General features: G+C 39.8%; 1 long non-coding RNA gene across 1 annotated transcript in view; it reads right to left on the bottom strand.

The window, feature by feature from the left end:
* Nucleotides 1-13936: 13936 nt before the first annotated feature.
* The window catches only part of LOC309712689, a 354596-nt gene continuing 347676 nt past the window's right edge, over nucleotides 13937-20856 (bottom strand). Inside the window, exon 2 of the long non-coding RNA XR_014278353.1 lies at nucleotides 13937-14556. This is a non-coding gene — a long non-coding RNA (uncharacterized lncRNA). The remainder of the gene's footprint in view (nucleotides 14557-20856) is intronic.

Genomic DNA, 20856 nt, shown 5'->3' with positions numbered 1-20856 from the left:
ACATATATTGGGGGTCATATTGATCTCTTTTTCATCTACTTTTCTTCCAGTGCTAAAGAAGGTAATAAAGGTAGCTTGATCCTGACTAAATAATCAGCAGATGAAAGCTTTTCTTTCTTTTTTGTTGTTAACATACACACAGTGCACCACTTGTGTGATGGTGCCATCTACTTGTCTTGATAAACAATTGCTCCAGTGTATCCTTTGCTAAAGAAGGTAATAAGGGAAGCCTGCTCCTGAGTAAATAATCAGCAGAGGAATGGATAGGGAGATATTTTAGAGCTTTTCCATTTCTTGACAAAACATTATCAGTGCCTCAGAGGGACCTGAGGTTGCACAAGAACTAAAGAGGTCAAACCAAAGGTACGAATAATATTCCTTTAAGGAAAGCAGTTCTGTACTGACTTCTTCCCATAATAATAGTTATGACTTTAATTGTGCAATAAAAGTCCCGTAAGGCACAAATGGTGAGACATGATTAGATTTGGTACCACTTAAGTAAATGTTAAAGTGTTACAATGTGTCTCATGGCTCTGTTTGCTTCAGTCCTTTCATCAGTGTGCGTTTATCACACATCCAAATACAAAATGAAAAAGCCATTATGTTTTCCCATGTGACTTTTCAGAACTCTAAAGAGAAGTGGTTGCTTATTTGGAGACCATTTACTCATGCCCTATTATTTTCCTTTTTACTTCCATATTGTGTATGGTGTGCATTTTAGTAACAGCATGGCTAAAGAAAACTACAAATGGAGCTGCCTGTAATCATTTTCCTAGCAAGTGTGACTCACTCGACCTGCAGTCCCCCCGCTTCATCAGATTGTTATCGGTAATGACAACCTGCTGCCACTCCATTTCCCGGCCGCTGTGTTTTGAAAAGGGTTTAATTGGGGCTGACGAGCCTGCGGGATCACCTTCCTGTAGTTCAAATGAAAAGAGCTTGAGTCCACGCTTTTCCGGATATGCAGAAACATAAGCCATTTGATTAAGGGAAATTTCGTGTTAAAATTATATAAATTGGCAAAAGGCAGTCCAAAGCTGTTGATTTTGTTTCTCCCTTTTGGGTGGAAAACAGCTCTGTGACAGAGAACAAATGTATTCTTTGTCCACTGGCTCTCTTTTAAACTTTTCCTTAGCTGGCAAGATACTCTTAGTTCATCTTGTCCTTAAAATATATGTGACAGAGCACCATTAAATATACAAAAGAGAAAAAAAACCTGCCCAACTACAAAGACTCACTCTTTGGTTCTTACAGGGATCCTGTTGCATATTGCACCTCATCACTAGACGTAACATATACATTTGTCTATCTCATATACATATGTACAACATATACATATGTGTTGTACATATGTGGATAATATGTACATCATGTTAAAATCCAAACCTGGAATTAGGTATGGTTATATAATTCAATTCAATTCAATTTTATTTATATAGCGCCAAATCACAACAAAAGTCGCCTGAAGGCGCTTCATAGATACAGAGAAAAACCCAACAATCATATGACCCCCTATGAGCAAGCACTTTGGCGACAGTGGGAAGGAAAAACTCCCTTTTAACAGGAAGAAACCTCCGGCAGAACCAGGCTCAGGGAGGGGCGGCCATCTGCTGCGACCGGTTGGGGTGAGAGAAGGAAGACAGGATAAAGACGTGCTGTGGAAGAGAGACAGAGGTTAATAACAGATATGATTCAATGCAGAGAGGTCTATTAACACATAGTGAGTGAGAAAGGTGACTGGAAAGGAAAAACTCAATGCATCATGGGAATCCCCCGGCAGCCTACATCTATTGCAGCATAACTAAGGGAGGATTCAGGGTCACCTGGTCCAGCCCTAACTATATGCTTTAGCAAAAAGGAAAGTTTTAAGCCTAATCTTAAAAGTAGAGATAGTGTCTGTCTCCCGAATCCAAACTGGAAGCTGGTTCCACAGAAGAGGGGCCTGAAAACTGAAGGCTCTCCCTCCCATTCTACTTTTAAATACTCTAGGAACAACAAGTAGGCCTGCAGAGCGAGAGCGAAGTGCTCTAACAGGGTGATATGGTACTACAAGGTCATTAAGATAAGATGGGGCCTGATTATTTAAGACCTTGTATGTGAGGAGCAGGATTTTGAATTCAATTCTGGATTTAACAGGAAGCCAATGAAGGGAAGCCAAAACAGGAGAAATATGGTCTCTCTTTCTAGTCCCTGTCAGGACTCTTGCTGCAGCATTTTGGATTAGTTGAAGGCTTTTCAGCGAGTTTTTTGGACATCCTGATAATAATGAATTACAGTAGTCCAGCCTGGAAGTAATAAATGCATGAACTAGTTTTTCAGCGTCACTCTGAGACAGGATATTTCTAATTTTAGAGATGTTGCGCAAATGGAAGAAAGCAGTCTTACATATTTGTTTAATATGTGCGTTGAAGGACATGTCCTGGTCAAAAATGACTCCAAGGTTCCTCACCGCGTTACTGGAGGCCAAGGTAATGCCATCCAGAGTAAGAATCTGGTTAGATACCATATTTCTAAGATTTTCAGGGCCGAGTACAATAACCTCAGTTTTATCTGAATTAAGAAGCAGAAAGTTAGCGGCCATCCAGGTCTTTATGTCTTTAAGACATTCCTGCAGTTTAACTAATTGGTGTGTGTCATCTGGCTTCATGGACAGATAGAGCTGGGTGTCATCAGCATAGTAGTGAAAATTTATGCTATGTCTTCTAATGATGCTGCCTAAGGGAAGCATGTATAATGTAAACAGAATTGGTCCTAGCACTGAACCCTGTGGAACTCCATAATTAACCTCAGTGTGTGAAGAGGACTCTCCATTTACATGCACAAACTGGAGTCTATTAGATAGATATGATACAAACCACTGCAGTGCAGTACCTGTAATACCTACAGCATGTTCTAATCGCTCTAATAGGATATTATGGTCGACAGTATCGAATGCTGCACTAAGGTCTAGCAGGACAAGCACAGAGATGAGTCCACTGTCAGAGGCCATAAGAAGATCATTTGTAACCTTCACTAAAGCTGTTTCTGTGCTGTGATGAGCTCTGAAACCTGACTGAAACTCTTCAAATAAACCATTCCTCTGCAGATGATCTGTTAGCTGTTTGACAACTACTCTTTCAAGGATGAAAGGAAGGTTGGAGATTGGCCTATAATTAGCTAAGACTGCTGGGTCTAGAGATGGCTTTTTGAGTAAAGGTTTAACTACAGCCAGCTTGAAGGCCTGTGGTACATAGCCGATCATTAGAGATAGGTTGATCATATTTAAGATCGAAGAATTAATTAATGGCAGGACTTCTTTGAGCAGTTTTGTAGGAATGGGGTCTAAAGACAGGTTGATGGTTTGGAGGAAGTAATTATTGAAGTTAACTCAGAAAGATCAATTGGAGAAAAAGAGTCTAACTTAACATCAATGGTACTAAGAGTAGCTGTAGATAATATTACATCTGTGGGATGATTATTGGTAATTTTTTCTCTAATGACAAAAATTTTATTTGTGAAGAAGTTCATGAAGTCATTACTAGTTAACGTTAAAGGGATGGTTGGCTCAAAAGAGCTCTGACTTTTTGTCAGCCTGGCTACAGTGCTGAAGAGAAACCTGGGGTTGTTCTTATTTACTTCAATCAGTGATGAATAGTAAGATGTTCTGGCTTTGCGGAGGGCTTTCTTATAAAGCAGCAAACTATTTCTCCAGGCTAAATGATAATATATAGCAAAGTATTAATCCTATGACTCTAGTATCGAGCTAATGCCAGTACAACACTTGGTATCTATTGATACTATCAGTATTTGGATTGATCCACCCACATATACTGTATGGTACAGATAAATTACATTATCAAAGTTTTCTATTCATGTCGAGTTATTGCCAAAGGACTCAAACACAGAACTGTTAAAATATTTAACACCTTTAATGAACAGAACCATCAGGATGAGCAACAGCAGTGAGAGTCTCAGTTACAGCTGGAATTGTCTAGGTAGGCTACAAACAAGTAATCAGAGCTTTGCTTCTATCTCCAGAATCAAAAGAAGCGAAGGCAGGTAGTCATGTAGGTATTCCCAACACGCATTCCCACATTCACATTGATAGAGGAGAGAGATCATGACAGTACAGCAATTGAATTTCACATCAAGGCCTTTAAAACAGGTGAGGCCAGATTTCTGGGTATATGTTAAAATTAAAGCACCATTACTTTGTTTAAGCATCACTTGGTTTAATTTAAGGGCTTATAGTAAACACAGGCCTGGTAAATAAGTTAAGAGTTGGCTGTGTGGTTGTCTACTTTAGAGAAGTCTGATAAACTTTCTTTGTTGACTGGTTGAGGGTTTTACGTAAACGTAAAAGCAAAAGTATGTTCTTCTATCCACCACTGAGTGGCAATGTTCTCTTTCCACTTTTCCTGTGTGCATACTTGTTCAGATATATTATATTTAAATACACATCCATGCTATAGTAGATTACAGGGTTCACACCAGATTAAATTAAGCTCCGAGTGCAATTCAGTATCTGTTGAATGTGCCTCCTTGACAAATTCAAAAGCGGGTTACTGCTGCCTGTACAGCTCAGAAAGGAGCGATTGCATCATGTGTAATATCATCAGTAGGCACCACAGACAGTTGGCAGTCATGCAGTATTATGGAGAAAAATAAACTAGAGCTGCAACTATAGAACAGCATTATAAAGGGCATTTTTACAGCTCATTTGGTATAGTGGCAGTCCAAAACTGCACTCAGGCTATTAATGCAGTTTGCTTTACATGGAGCTGTACTAAATGGGTGTATTATACTGGTTTTTGTCTTGCTTTATTTTATAATAGACTTCTTTAATATGTTAGCACTGGTGTGATTTTGTTCATCTGTAAATAAAATAAAAAATAAAAATGAAATGCATTGTGCATCAAGCACAGTCCATGTTTGCATGAAAACCCATATGCATGTTAGTCTGTTTCCACCTACGCACTCTAACCCTAAAGTCCACAAACTCTTTCTTCCAAGTTTTTAAATCTAAGCTGACAATATTGGAAACGAGAGGTGTGTATATTTATATATATACATACCTCTATGTGTTTATAGCTTTTAGAGACATCTGATTCAAATATCCATCATGTTATCCATTTTCCCATCCAACCAAAGGGCACAGGGGTTCTCGCCGCTGCACTGGCAAACATCAGTTAAAATGTTGCACACCAGTGCTCTGTCACACTGACGTACACGTGACAGCCGGATATGAAAATAAACCACACTACACGTTAGCTTGGAAAATAGACTCTAGAGATTAAATCTCCTTAGATGGTGGAAGAAACTGAAGCTAGTGCTGTGCAAGACTGCACAAGTAAATACAGGGACAGTACTGCCAATACTGATTGTTTTAACTTTTATAAAGGCAGCTTATGTAGAGGAGAGCAGTGTGTCGTGATTCGTGAGAAGAATCATCATCAGTCGGCCAAATCTGAACACATTTTATGACCACTAAATGACTGTGATTTTCCGTTTCCAAAATAATGAATTTACACAACAAACAACACAGCATACCTTCCAGCGTTATGTACATTTTAAAATTGGGTGTTTTTGGAGACGTGAAATGTCTCGATATTCAACACAAAAAGGTTATTGTATTGAGACGTTTTGAGGTATATTTTTTTCATCTCCAAAACAATAATTTATCCAACACAATTCAGTGGGCTGGATGTATTATTTGATTAGCTGTATATAATTTCTAGATAATAGGTCTGGTAAAATTACAACTATGATGACCAATAGAAAATGAGTCATAACAGAAACTTATTCTGGTTATGTCTCTCTGAAAGGACTGTGCCAGTGGGCTCTGTCTCTCTGAGGGTCTGTCAGCCATTTTCTTCTTCTTCTCCTCTTTGTTTCCTTTGATGGACGTTTCACCAAAAGGCTGTTTTTCGTGGTCTTTTATGTCGTTATATTGCAATGTTGCCACAGTCAATTCAGTAGGTTCCTTTACAGCTGTAGAGTACTTCTACTAGAGGTGGGCGGATCGAAATCAATATAAGATTGATAATAGCGCAATAGGATCAATAATTTGTTTCTGTCCTCTAACTTCATGTAGCCCACTGAATTGTGTCAAGTATTTTTGGGGAAATGAAAAAAATAGACCTCAAACGTGCTCTTTAAACAACAGAAGGTGACCCACAGTGCTTCCAGTTATTCAAGGTCTTAAAAGAAATCCAGTTTCAAAAATACATAAAAAGCTCAGAGATGTGTTTTGATGTGTTGACTCACAGTTATTTCATTAGTGATGACACATTGCACTCCCCAACATACCTTTATAGGTTAAAAGTATCAATATTGGTATCTGTAGTACTGGACGTGCAATGCACAGCACTGACTTCTATACATGCTCACTTTCTCGTTCACTGCAACCCCATATTTAAAAGATATATATAAATCTTATAAAGTTTGTATCTGTCTTGTGTAGGGATGGGTATTGATAAGATTTTCACGATTCCGATTCCATTTTCGAATCTGTTTAACGAATCGATTCTTTATCGATTCTCTTATCGATTCTTTTTAAAAAAGGAGAACACTAAGGTCGATTAGCTTAGAACTTTGTTTTATATCTTCTCTTTGAACAAGATAGAAATTTAGGAGTAACATGGCCTTACAAACCCAACAGTGAGATCTTAAGAGATCCTCAGCCTACGGCTACGGTCCCCAGGAAAAAAAACTGTAAATGTAAAATAATAAAATAAATATTCTTCTGTAGCAATAACAAAGTATAATATAAATTATTCTGTAGCAATTACACAAGAATATCCAGTAATGTCCCTGCCTACAATTAAACACATTCACATACCGAAAATCGGGGGCATCTGCTGCAGCAGCCTTTTACCACAAACTTAGTCACAGCTCGGTGACATTCGTCTATCCTGGCCTGAAAGGAGATGCTACCGGTAGACTGTCTGTCTCTCTCATCATGGTCACCTAAACGCACAGTAATGGCAGGTTTTGTAATAAGGCAGATCGCGCTAACATAATATGCACTGTTAGTTGATTATTTACCTGCCGCATTAACGGGAGAGGACGTGCAAACGTTACCGCTGCTGCTGGGTTGAGATTCACGAGTCCGGAAGGGAATTAAAAACACGACATTCATTTAAGGTTATCGTGTGTTTTGTGAGCAAATGCTTTTGCATATTCGTAGTGTTTCCTCCCTTAAATGAAATATCTACTTTGCAAGTATTGCAAGTTGCCCTGTTGTCATCCGTTCTCGTAAAGTATAACCAAACTTTTGAGCATTTGAGCCGCTTAGGCGCCGTGTTTCCTGCCAGGTAAATGACGCTCCGCAACGTGGTGACGTCATTCGGGGCAACTGGAATCGATAAGGGAATCGTTTGCAAAAATGGCAAACAGTTCCAAGGAATTGAAACAGTGGGAACCGGTTCTCAACAAGAACCGGTTTTTGATACCCATCCCTAGTCTTGTGTGAAACGTGTATGAAAAGCATACAAAAGTGAAAACAGATATAAGATCCCTAGAAAAATGATATAAATGAAACTTGTATGTTTTGGATACTTACTAAAACAATATATGAAAGTAATGAGACAGTGGCCACTTTCATGAGTAAATCATATAAGCCTTATGTGATTCACTATATGAAGTAGGCCACATCTTATGCAAGTCTTTTATAAGTTTTTACTATTTCTTTTCCATATGGGACATGTCACCGCCCAGTCACACAGCAGGGGGCGGAGCCAAGTGTGCCTGCATGAGAAGAGCAGCGTTTGACATGACACATGCATAACATGCCGAACTTTCACACTAGTATTGATCCCAAACCAATACCAGCTTTGGTATCAATACTACGTATATCTAGAATGGTCTGTCCACCCTGAACTGAATTCTTTATTGATATATATATAATATTTACTCATTGACTCGACTCATCTCCAGTCTTAGCTCCTGGTTGCTTGTGCCTGGGCTTTGTTTTTCAAAAAGAGCAATGAGTGCAGTTCAAGTAGGGTTACCTCTATGATAACAGGGGGCAGTGACTATCCTTGTATGAGGTGCTTGTGATGTCTGTGATATGCAAAGCAGCCACTTTAGCGACAAACCTAAAACAGCATTAAGCCTGCAAACCCCAGCTAATTAGTGCACACCGCTAGCAGCATCCAGCTTCAATGGCATCTCGGCATCAGTATCATTAACTCACTGTCTGAGTGACCTCGGTGTGACCAAGGTGTCTGCGTGCTGCATTCTTATGAGCCTCTGTGCGTGCACGCCACAGCAGACTGCACTTACACACCCACAGCTTCTTCTTCTCTGTCGTGATTATTTGTCTGCTTAAAATTTAGAGTAGTGCGTGAGTCATCGGGAGTAGCTGGTGACGGGAGGGAAGCAGAGACTGCTTTCATGGGTGTAATATTTGTGCGCTTTGTTTGCTTTGTTCAAACCTGATCTGATTCGACTGATTCTCATTTTCCAAGTCTGCAAGATAACACATGATGGAACGTATGCCTGTAATCAAATGAAGGCAGGAGAACCCATCCATAATCGCCTTGTGACTTGGAAACAATATTTATGATAATCAAGTTGGATGCTTTCCTTCATTATGAGTCCACTGACCTTTTGAGACAGAGCGCCAACAACTGTAGATTCAAACATTTAAATATTTCACTGTAGCTTAGCAGCTGACAGAGCTTGCTTTTTTGGTACTTTTTTTCCTCTGAAAGGAAATATCAGTGTATGTGTTGTTTCTCCGATTATGTTAAACTGCTATAAATGATCTCAAACTCTATGGGTTCAGTACAGCATAGAGATGTGGCAGAAAGGAATCATTACTTCTGATATACAATTACCTGGTAATCAAAATAATTGTTATCACAGCTATGTTATTATGGCTGCGTTCGCATAGCATATAATGTGGTAGTGCTTGGGACTAGATATTCATCCTGCCTGGGAGGCAGATAAGTGATGCAGTTCCTTGTCTGTGTGGGTTGGTTATGTCTTCTCCATCGCTGCAAGACTCAGACAGCCTAAAACTTTTAACAAAACGGATCCCTCTTTGGGAAGTTTTACTTTTAAGGGAATAGTGTTGTTTTTTGTAAATATTCATGGTGTTTTCTTTATTCTTTTAAAATGTACTTTATCAGTCAGAGGTCAAATATAACATGATATTTTATCGATATGATGGCAATACATACCAAACTTGTAAGAATCATGGTTTCTATGTTATAAGGGTTTTTGTTGGTTTTCAACCAAAAAATAATTAAGTTGACCTTGAAGACCTTGGTGGATGTAAGCCAAATGTTATTGGGTTGTTAACATAGCGTCAGTCTACGCCCCTGCAAAGTTTTATCAGTATTTATTCTAAACTTTTAAAAATTATCACATCTACAAATAAATTGAGATGAACCAAAAGCATAACCTCACAGGTTGTGGTAATACAACGTATATTATGCATCATATAAATTCTAAGATCTAAGACTTCATCTTGTGCAAGCAAAAACTTTATTTTACATTTCTACAATTAAAGAAAAATAGTATTTTTAAAAAATACCTGGAAAAAACCTCTGGAGGTATGCTAACGTGTTTGATAAATTAAAACATGCTTTGCTTTATAAAACATGAAACAGTTTTTTATTCAGTCTTTTCATAAAAGCGTATTTTAATGCATTTACTACTGCTATGGAGAACAGACACGAGGTTTAAGGCCGGGGGCAAGTTTTAACCATTTATCCTCCACAGTGGAAAACAGCTGAAAATAAATACGGGTATCACTTTAGTTGGTCGCATGGTGTGTCCAACAAAATAAAGTCCGGGTTCTGCCTGCATGGAATCGCAGCAGGCAGAAGATTCGACTCCAACATAACGACGGGCCAAATTATACGGTGTCAAACATACGCCGTATGTTTGACACCCTACTCTAGTGGAACTGTCCCCTTGGATGTGGCCCTAAGAGTTGCTGAGCCACCCCGTAATCACGTGAGTCACATTTACCAAGGTGTGATTCAAAATGTCGGTCAAAACTGTCAAAGGGGCTTTGGTGTGAATCCTTTATGAGGAATTGTCCAAATATAATATGAGTTATTAAACTCTCGTCTTGGCAAGTTAGCAATCGGAGTGAAATTGGAAAACAAATGCAATAGCCACAGGAAGGCAGCTCCAAAAGCAAGGCGCTCCCCATAGTGTCGGTATTAAAATGCCTGACTTTACAGAACAAAAAAACATGTTTACCCCCCGGCACAAAAAACAGTTTTAGACACTGCAGCTCTTTGATTGCCTTCAAGTCATGTTCTAGGTTAGCCTGACCCGTAGCTCTCTGTCTCTGCGTGCTTGTTTGCAGGACTGCATAGAGGTGCCTCAAGCTAGAGCTTAACCTCAGCAGATGCTTCCTATCACAGTAGTCAAATCTCTACAAGTGCCCCGCCATTACCATGGTGCCAGATCTTATTGTAGACTCCAGTACAAAGGGTCAGTGTCAGAAAACATCAACTACTTTTTTCCATTTAAACTGTTGCACTTGTACTCATGTCCACAAAACAGAGCCTTTCAGCTAAGACATGTGGCACAGGAGCAACACCTTTAAATTTACAGTTAAATCAACGATGCAAGAGGCAGTCTGATATAAGTCGAGCTACTCACAGAGACCCCTTTAGAGGCCATATCACAATATGGCTTCATGTATTTTATTGTTTAGCCTGTGTTACGAGCTTAGGAAAAATCTAGGCACATTTACAGAATTACAAAACATCACTGTGGAAAGCTCACGGTTCTCAAGTAGATTAATGAAATCACCAGACTGTGAAAGTTGGGTTGCCTGACTATAAGCGCAGGATCTTAAGCCATTTCTATTCGTTTTGCAGTTTTCAAATGAGTTTAAAGCTGTTGTTTAAAGCTTAACATCTTTTAAGCACCAAAGAGTCAGAAGAAGCACTTCCCAAAGTCTGACTTGCACAGATTCATTTGCTGTTATCAGCCTCCATTGCCAGTTGGCACAGCTGAGTGTTTTCCTTAGTCTTAGTTTCACTGCAGGTCCCAAAAGCTGCTGCTACCAAATCATAACCACGAACTTAGTTTTTACCTTATTTCAGATGTCGATGTTGAATGTCTTCATTACCAAACTGTATGACCTAAATTCTTCCCTTTTAAAGTCACCTCTTATTGCTGTAAAAATATGTCAGTAGATTTCAGCTGAGTGAGCACATTGACCTTTTTTAATGGGACTTCACCCCCAAGGTCCCACCTAAAATTCCTACACAACCACGATACCGACTTATTTCTTTTCTTTTTTAATCTAATTTGCTATTTATTATTAATCTGCTGGGTTTTGCTCTTTGTAATTTACTTTTTCTTCCCTGGTGTGTAACCAACACCAGTTTTAGCTGCTATTTTCCATTTCTTGTTCATCTGCGTCTGGAAGCCAGCAGCACGCAGCGCAGTATTCCCAGCTCCTTCACTCAGCCTCTCACCACCCTGCTGGAAGTGTCTAAAAGTTGAACTGATTACGTCTAGCAATGCATGCTTTTAGAGCTATTTTAATCTGAACACAAACATTATTTCAGTTCCAACTATTCTTGAATCATGTGATATCGGTCTATTTATAGGGGGAGGAAACTATCTGCTGTGGATGTGGATGGAGTTGACAAGGGCCTGGCTGTTCACACACAAAACGGATGTGGTATCATTAAGTATCTCAGCCCAGCAGTAATTGATCCTGATGATAAGTATTGTCTGAGTTGTCAAAATCTGATAGAATGTATCCCTCTATGAATAAAAACTGTTAAACACATGCATGAGTCACTAACTTGTCCATTTATGATTCTGTTCAAATTCCTTGAGACAATCAGTTTTTCCATGCTGTTATTTTGAGATTTTCTATCTAAAAACTTCTGAAGGCATCCTGAAGTGTAATCGCAGCACTTTCAGGATGTCTTCCAATAAGATGTCTTCCAGCTCCGCTGAGGTACAGCAAGATTTCTCCATTTCTAACCACAGTAAACCTTCTTTCCAACTTAGATGAGAATGAAATGTGCACCTCTTGTCTCAGTAGCATTTACTTACAGGGGCTCTGTTTTTTTCTCTCTTTGACCCTTCAATTTAAATTTCAAAATACCGGGCCTTGGTGCGGCCCTTCAGTTCATGAAACGAGCCGTTTTAGCCAATTAAATGTCTGTCAGATCAGATGAGCAGATATTCTGCTTCATCTTCTTTTGGCTGCTCTCTTTCCTGTGAGGTCTTCCTCTTTCTGTCTTAACCGGTAGGTCCATCTTCAACATCCTTTGTCGGTATATCCACTATCCCTCTCCTGCACATGTCCAAACCATCTTAGCATCTCTAATCTTATCCATCCTGGTCACTCCCAATGAAATGTCTTCAGCTTGGATTCCTGTGTTTTTGTCAGTGCCACCGTCTCCAAACCATACATCACAGCTGGTCATGCTCTCATCTTGTAAACGTTCCCTTTCACTCTTGCTGTTGTCTTTATGTCACAAATCACCTGACACTCATCTCAGCCAACTCCAAACTGCCTACGCTCTCTTCTACTCATCTACCTTCACTATTTCTAGCTTCACTTTTCCACCTGCCCATCTCTAATTCACATACATAAATTCTGTCTCGCTTCTACTGATATTTCCTCCCTCTTCTCTCCAGTGCATACATCCACCTTTCCAGACTCATCCACCTGCTCCCTACTCTCACTACAGATCACAATGTTGCCTATGAACATCATAATCCACAGAGACCACTTCCTGACTCATCTTTTATTCAGGAAGAGTATAAGTCTATAAAAATCTAAAACAGAAAATGACCTGCTGAATCCAAGGAAGCATAGCTAACAGCAAGAACTTTGCTGGCTGTTACCACAGACAATCTGATGCAGGTATCATATCGAAACTGGAAAAAAGCTGGATTTGTGCATCTCTACTTTTCGTTACCTTTGAGACAATTGTTTTCTGATTGGCTGCCCTACACAAACAAAAGATTTAAACAGCAGATGGGAGGAGCTATGTATGTTTACAGCCACAGTTTACAGGGCCACAACTGGGCAGGGTGGAAACTGTTAAAAGCACTCTTTATAACACTCTGTAAGCTTTGGACTTAAAGGAATTCTGTTTCAGTCACGCCATGTTTTATATAAATATTTTCCGTTGTGATAGTAAATGACAAAAAAATTAGCAAAGGCAATAGTTTTCATTAAGAAAAACCTAAAAACCCCTGTTTTGGTAAATGTTTCTACTTATTTCTTTAATTTATAGCTTACAAACAACAAGGACAATGACAGAACTGGCATAATAGTCGGAAAACATTAAGACTATATTAAGATTTGAAGAAAAAATTAGCGTACACAGATGTTTGCAGCCCAAAGCTGTAAGCTGTTGTGTGCAGAACATTTTCTATCTTCTGTCCAATGTAAAGGCTTAGTATTGCAATTGCAAATCAACTTTTGTAACCCCTGATGTCTTGCATGTTTAGAATTGCACATACAGCAATTATACCATGTCAACTGGGAAATCAAGAGATTATGAGAAGCATGACAAGGGAGCAGTAAATCCAATTTGTTTAACTACAGATCAACCCCTACGGGTAGGGATGGGTATCGTTTAGGTTTTATCTGATACCGGTGCCAAATCGGTACTTTTGAAATGGTGCCGGTGCTCAAACGGTGCTCAAACCGGTGCTTAAGGAATGGAGAACACAAAATTGGTCCAAAAACCTCTCATGTTCAGCTGTTTTTTGTAAAAATATAACAATGTTAACCTTTTCTGCAGCTATGGGGCATATATGGTATCACTCTTGGCTGGAAGCAGTGCTTAAACAATGGAAAAAACACAAACTTTGTCCTAAACCTCTCATGTTTAACTGTTTTCCACTTTTTCTTTGGTCATTTTAGCCTTTTTAGCCAGGGTGAAGGGAGTATCTGCCATCAAACAAGAGGACAGCCGCATGTAGCTATGATGATGTTTGCTAGTTCACTTTACATGCATTAATGTAATAACGTGGTTAGCCTACTCAACGTAAATTAGCTACTCACGCAGAGAAGAACGGCTGCTGCTGCCATCATCATCCGTCATCATTTCTGCTACACTGGCAGGGCTAGGGGCCAGGACTCTCCTCTTCGTGTTTTTGGGGGATGTTGCATAACAGGCAACCCACCCGCAGTAGATGTGCTCGGTGTGAGGTCTCGCAGCAAGCTATCAAATACGGCGCATTTCTGGGCTTTTAAAAAAACGCTATGCGTCGCCAGGTGTTTCATCGGATTTGAGGTGTTACCTCCTTTGACAGTATCACAGTATCAGCTTAAAGCACTTGTTGCAGGCTGCTGAGTTTGCATATTTTGCTATGAAGTACAGCCAGACTTTTGACCGCTTCGCCTTGGACATTTTTAATCTGTAGCTCTGCTCTAACAGAACGTACGTACCTGGCCCCGCCTACTATCCTCGGAAAGGTAAAATGATTGGCTAGAATCTAAAGTGTATCACAGCACAGGAAAAAAAAGCACCGAAATGTGCGCTGCTTTTCGGTCTGGTTACTACCGTTTATGTCAGAACCGGTGCCATCATGGCACCGGACACCGGTACCCATCCCTACCTACGGGTATAAAGGAATCTGAGACTGCTTCTGTAAATTAGAATTTATACAATTATGTAATTGGTGAAAATCTATATTTAAAATAAGATGACTTTTTTGTGGTTTTTAAGCAGCTGGTGATTTCAATATACTCTCATGTGTCAAGAGCAGTGTTGGGTAAGTTACTTTAAAATAGTAACTTAGTTACATTACTAGTTACTTCTCTCAAAAGTAACTCAGTTACTTCAAGTTACTCGTTACTTTCAAAGTAACTAGTTACTAGGGAAAGTAACTTTGGTTTTACTCAGAATTCTCTTGTTAATGTGTTTCTTCCATAACTTTGCCAGTCTTCTAGCTTGCTTACTTGCCACAAGTGCACTGTGCCACCAGAGCGTTCTCACTCCCGAGGCGTAACATGTCGACGTTTTGTCACGTCCCGCGGCGTTCCTGAGGAACGCGAAAGGAGACCTTCGGCGTTCTTATGGTACGCAGCGGGTTATGGCTGGAATCCAGTGCAATGACGCTCCCGCGGGAGTAGACGTTCCAGCCCTGTATTCCAGCCCTAAACCTAACCTTATCCCTAGCCCTGACCATAACCTTATTCCTGACCTTAACCAGGACTTTAATGATGTTAAATAGCGTGTTTCTAAGCGATTTGAAGAATAAGAGCGAACATGTGTAGGTTCAGTCCAGACGGTTCTCATATTTCCTCTTTTTCCGAGGTCGTCATTTAGGAACGTGTGGGTAGCCGAAAACGTAATATGGTGACGATTTGTCACCTAGCGTAAAATGTTACGCTTTGGGAGTGAGAACGGGTTGGTGCCACCTACCAATAGAAAGGATATGATAACGTGCATATTTCCACGAGAGAAATCCCACGCCTGGACCGTCATTGACTGCTGCCATGATTCTAGCCTACGTCACAGCGTCATGTGCGCCTTTTACATCCAACACAAAAACTGCAGTCGTGGTGCTTTCGATTGTACTCAGAACTCAGAAATTCTGCCTTCTGAATAGGAAGATGTAGGTAACACCAGACTGCAGATGAGCTGCATACAGGGCTGGACTGGGAAAGAAAATTGGCCCGGGCATTTTGACTAGAAACTGGCCCACCATTATAGGAAAAATCATAAAGCCTTTGAATGAAAACAAACACTGTTGTGACAGTGATGTACACTGTTTTGATGGTATATATGCATCAATCTATCAATCGTTTGTTGTAAGATTCAGATAATTATTTTTTAAAAGCTAGACATTTTAAATGAGAATAAGAAAGAAAAGTATTTCTTTGTGCCCCCCATTCCCTGTTAATGCCCTACATGCCCCCTTGGCCACACTTTGCTAGATCCGCACCTGCACAGTTACCAGCTGTCAGCTACCTAAAAAAGGATCCTGGGGTTATTTGTCTCTCAGAAACAGTTCATAACTTCCCTTCAACTCATTCATGTCACCTAAAAGGTAAACCTGTTTCTCCATCACCTGCTCAGCTCTGATGATCCAGTAAGGACATCTCCTGGTTTCATCTTCATGTTTCCCTCTCACCAGATAACCAAACCATATCATGACCAGCAGCTTTTTTTTTTTTACAGCTGTGGCTCCAGCAAACATCAGCTGATACTAGAAATTAATATTAAATAAATTCTAACAACAGCTGATCAAGTTTAAACGTGCTGCTGTTGTTTAGCGCGACATCCGCTGGTTTCCTCTTTCGGCGCAAAGTGAGCGATAAATAAACAAGAGAGCCGATCAGCTGATCATTGATCAGTTTCATGATTGAAGTAGAAACAGGAGAGGGAGGGGAGAGAATGAGAGAAGAAGAGGCAGCTGTGCAGCAAAGACACAGAATAACTCCAGCTTTGTGCCTTTTTCATTGTAGCTGAATTACGGGACAAACTGTTCCTTTTCACCTCAATAAGAAACGCGTAATATTTTCTCTGAATACCAGACGGGACAGTTGGCAACTCTAATAACTTATGAACAAAATAAGGTTCAACATCATTAACTTCATAGCACCCACCCAGCTGTATAGAAACTCCGTCATGCTAGCTAGCACGCAGTACGGAAAAAGTCAGAATAACGAAAATAAACTCCACCTAAACTTGGTTCATATCTGACCCAGATAGACTGCAGGTCATAACTTCTTACCTGAAGTTCAGTTCACACTTGGACCGGCGGCCGCCTCGGGTCTCTTTTCCTTCTGCGTCCCTTTTCCTTCATCCACCTGCTGCCTCCACCACTTGCTAATGTTACTGAATCTGTGGAAACTCCGCGATGCCACCACACGAAGTAACGAGTAACGACCCTATCTAAATCCCAGTAACGAGTAACGCGTTCCTGATTTTGGCATAATAACTAGTTACCGTGCTCGTTACCACAATAATAACGTAGTTACTGTAACGCGTTACTTAATAACGCGTTAGTCCCAACACTGGTCAAGAGTACCTGATTCTGAGAAAACATGCTCACTGACACTAATGACAAACTCTGAAAAGCTTCATATAGACACATTTTTCTCTTGATCCTGTTGGAATATGAATAAGCTCCTCTGCATCAGGGTCATTCAGTGTAAAGTCTGCCTTCGTTTATTCATCTTTATTTCTGTCTCCATTTTATTTTTATGCAGTCTTCATCCTCTAAATGTTGCAATTTTCTCTTTTTTCCGACTTAATTTATGTCTAATTACTTCTCATTGTTGGGAGCTTTTTTTTAAAAGCTTCCCAGGGTTTCTTTGAATTCTTAATTCCCTCTTTTTCCTTTTTAGTAATTTTACTTTCTAAAAGTCAAACACCAAAGTTAGCCTCACTGATGTGAATTGTGGAGGTGGTGGGACTTCAAAGAACTGTTGTTCCCATGGGTGGTGTTTGGGTGGGTAACCAGAGGATGCAAGTTCAGACAAGGTTTAAAGAGGTAATCTGTGGCTGCTTTATATTTTATTTTTCCATCTTTGGGACCACTGTTTTCATGCACTTCACTTTTGTGTGGGCATTACTGTGATGCTCTTTTCATCTGATTTATAGCTGAAGTTTCTGTAGGTGGTGCTTGCTACATTACAGAGCCTGTTGTGCAAGAATATTTAGTACGAGTATGCAAATGTGTCTCTCTCTGCTAACAAGGCATCATAGAGCATGAAGAATTAGTAATGGTTTTTAGTCTACTAGAGTAGTACATTAAATTCTTTTTATTTTTATTTTCAAAGAATTGCCCCACTTACCTTTAGTGGTTTCTAGTGATGCAGATTTTTTTTGCCAAGGTTAACAGTTATATATGTGCCAAGAATCTGTTTTGCCTTGACCCCAATACACTGAAGCTGAACAGGATTCTTGCTGAAAAATAAGCAGTGAAAAATTTGTCTTGTCTGTGCTGCGATTTCTCAATTATGTTGAAATGCAATCACTAGCTGGATTGCAATCAGAGGCAGTGTTTGTTTTTGAAGGAATGGAGCGCTTCACAGTGCAGTGTAGCAGACAGGAGGTGCTTGTGGTGGATGTAGGGAACTGAAATTGGAATTTAACAACCAAACACACCTTTGTCTTCAGTGTGTCTTTAGCAGCTTTGCAAATGTAACCGGTGTGATTCTGCGTTGTGTCTGATAAAAAAGGTATAAGAAAGAAAGACCTCCAAGTAAATAATTTGCCCACTCCAGCTCCTCTCCCACAGGGGAATTGTAGAAAAAGGGGTGGCATTTATTTTTACATTAAACATAAAATATGCATTTACACGTAACATATTTGACATAAGATAAAACAAAAACAACAACATGAAATCCGACATACCTGATAAAAAAGGTAAAAGAAAGACCTCCAAGTAAATAATTTGCCCACTCCAGCTCCTAGACCAAATACAAACAGTGGGTAAGAGGGTTAGCTCAACCCACCACAGCTCCCAAGCTAGCAAGGAGTATATATTCATGCTAGCATTTATGGCGCCTAAAACACATTTATGATACACACATACTACACACTTATAACATCTTACAAAAACAGGCTTAATAATGACAATAACTGAACTAACATCGCAATAATAAACATCAGGGTGGCTAAATATGAATTATGTGTGTTTTAAGATATTGGAAAGAAATGACACCCACCTCTCCCACAGGGGAATTGTAGAAAAAGGGGAGAGGCAAAAGGGGTACACTGTATTTATAGTATTGCACCAAAGAAGAAGAAGAAAAGAATGAGGAGGGGCTCTAACTGATAATGAACACAACTACAGGCTTGGAGGTCCTAAAAGTCAAGTATAAAAGGAGCAGTTTGGGGGTTTAGAACACATTTTGTGTAATTATAACAATGTGATTTATGACCCTGTTACACAAAGTCACAGGTGTGTATTGCCAAAGCAATGGCAGTGGTGATAAGTCAGCATGGAAGTGTATGCTTCTTTTTCGTAGCTAAAGCCAAAAAGGTTTGCATAATATAGCTAAATAAACATGGATGGTAACGTTACCCAACAGAACATTTCAAATCAGATCAATACGAACTGTTTGCTGTGATAGCAGGTTTCTGTAATACCCTTCTGAAATATTGTACAGCCAGAGATTAATGTATGATTCCATGCAGAGAGGTCTATTAACACATCGTGAGTGAGAAAGGTGACTGAAGAAATAATCAATGCATTATGGGAATCCCCCTGCAGCGTACACCTATTGCAGCATATCTAAGCGAGGATTCAGGGTCACCTGATCCAGCCCTAACTATAAAAAACTTAGTGACCACTAAATAAATGTGGTTTTCTTTCCACAATAATTAGTTAACGCAACAAAACACACCTTGCAGCTTTACATGTATTTTAAAACTGGGTTTATGGAAACCTGGAATGTAATTGTGACTGTCTCTAAAGCACTTTGGGTCAACTTGTGTTTTTTAAATGAGATGTAGGCTAGACATTCAGCCATAGTGCTTAATGTTTAGGGCAGGGGTCGGCAACCTGCGGCTCCGGAGCGCATGCAGCTCTTTAGTCCTTATAGTGCGGCTCCGTGTGGTTTGGGAAAATAAATTAGAAGTATTTAGCTGAGTTCCTTTTTAACTTGTAGTTCTAAATTGGAAGATTATTGTGATATTGAAATATAAAATAAAATTATATTATATTATTTTTTCATCGCTCAAAATAAGCGTCACACTCGCGGAAGCCGGTATACCCGCCGAAGCGCCATGCATTTATCGAGACTTTCAACCCCAGGTAGGCCAATTATGGATCTTCAGATCCACATTATGTCAGCAGCTGTTCTCCACCGTGAACTATGTTAAAAACGAACACCGCTCACGCCTCACAGATGATAGCTTACAATCCTGTGTAAAGATGAAAGTGACTTCGTACAGCCCTGATTTGCAGACGCTGTGCACAGAGGATCAGGAGCGGAAGTTGCATTGTAAACATACCATGGCAGACCCACTGCTTTTCAGCATCTCTTTATTGACCACTTTTCATACACGGTTGCTGTACGCATACAGCCGGCTGTAGCTTTTCAGCTCACAGCCCGACACACACCAACACAACAGCAGAGAGAGCACTGACGTTAAGGCGGCGAGGCGAGATTGCGGGTGCCGCTCAGGTGCATCCACCTCCCCTGCAGCGGCATTGCAGACGATGCCCCGCCACACACAATAACCAGGTAAAATACATATTTAGGCAGAATTTTGCAAATATCTATTTTTCATCTTTTAGCAGCATAGTGCTTTTTTTCCAATTATTTTTTTAAAAGTCTGGTCAAGGCTCCAAAAGCCCAAAGGCGATATAACAGTTTTTGTTTGCTACATGGATCATTTTAGTTCAGCTGGGTGTCTTTCCTTTTGTTATATTTCTTTAAGAGTTCAAAATGTGTTAATTACATAAATAAAATGTAATTTGTCTGTAGCACTTTATGGATTTCATAAGCAACACACCTTAGTTGTTCACACAAAGCATAAAAGTAAAAAACTATATATACAGTGTTATCTTCATTTTAGATGTCAAAAAGTATTTGCAGCTCCCAGTGTTTTCTTTTGCGTGGAAACCGGGTCCAAGTGGCTCTTTGGGTCTTAAAGGTTGCTGACCCCTGCCTTAGCGTATATTTTTTCATTTCCAAGAAAATAACTACCCAATTAACTGGGCTACATAGAAAAACGTATTGATCCTAACGCACTACTATCAATTCAATACTAATACCAGCATTGGTATCGATACGTGGATTGATCCACCCACCTCTAATGTCCAGACACAGAGCCAGTCAGTGACTGCTAGAACTCATTGCACTGATCATATATTAACTTCTGGTTCTAGAAAACCGCAAAAGCAATAGTTTGTTGTGTTCCAAAGCACCATACTGTCGCCTTTAAATCGTAA

Source organism: Aulonocara stuartgranti, assembly GCF_965226115.1.
Source record: "Aulonocara stuartgranti genome assembly, chromosome: 8".
NCBI lineage: Eukaryota > Metazoa > Chordata > Actinopteri > Cichliformes > Cichlidae > Aulonocara > Aulonocara stuartgranti.
This window is presented reverse-complemented; position numbering and strand designations above follow the sequence as displayed.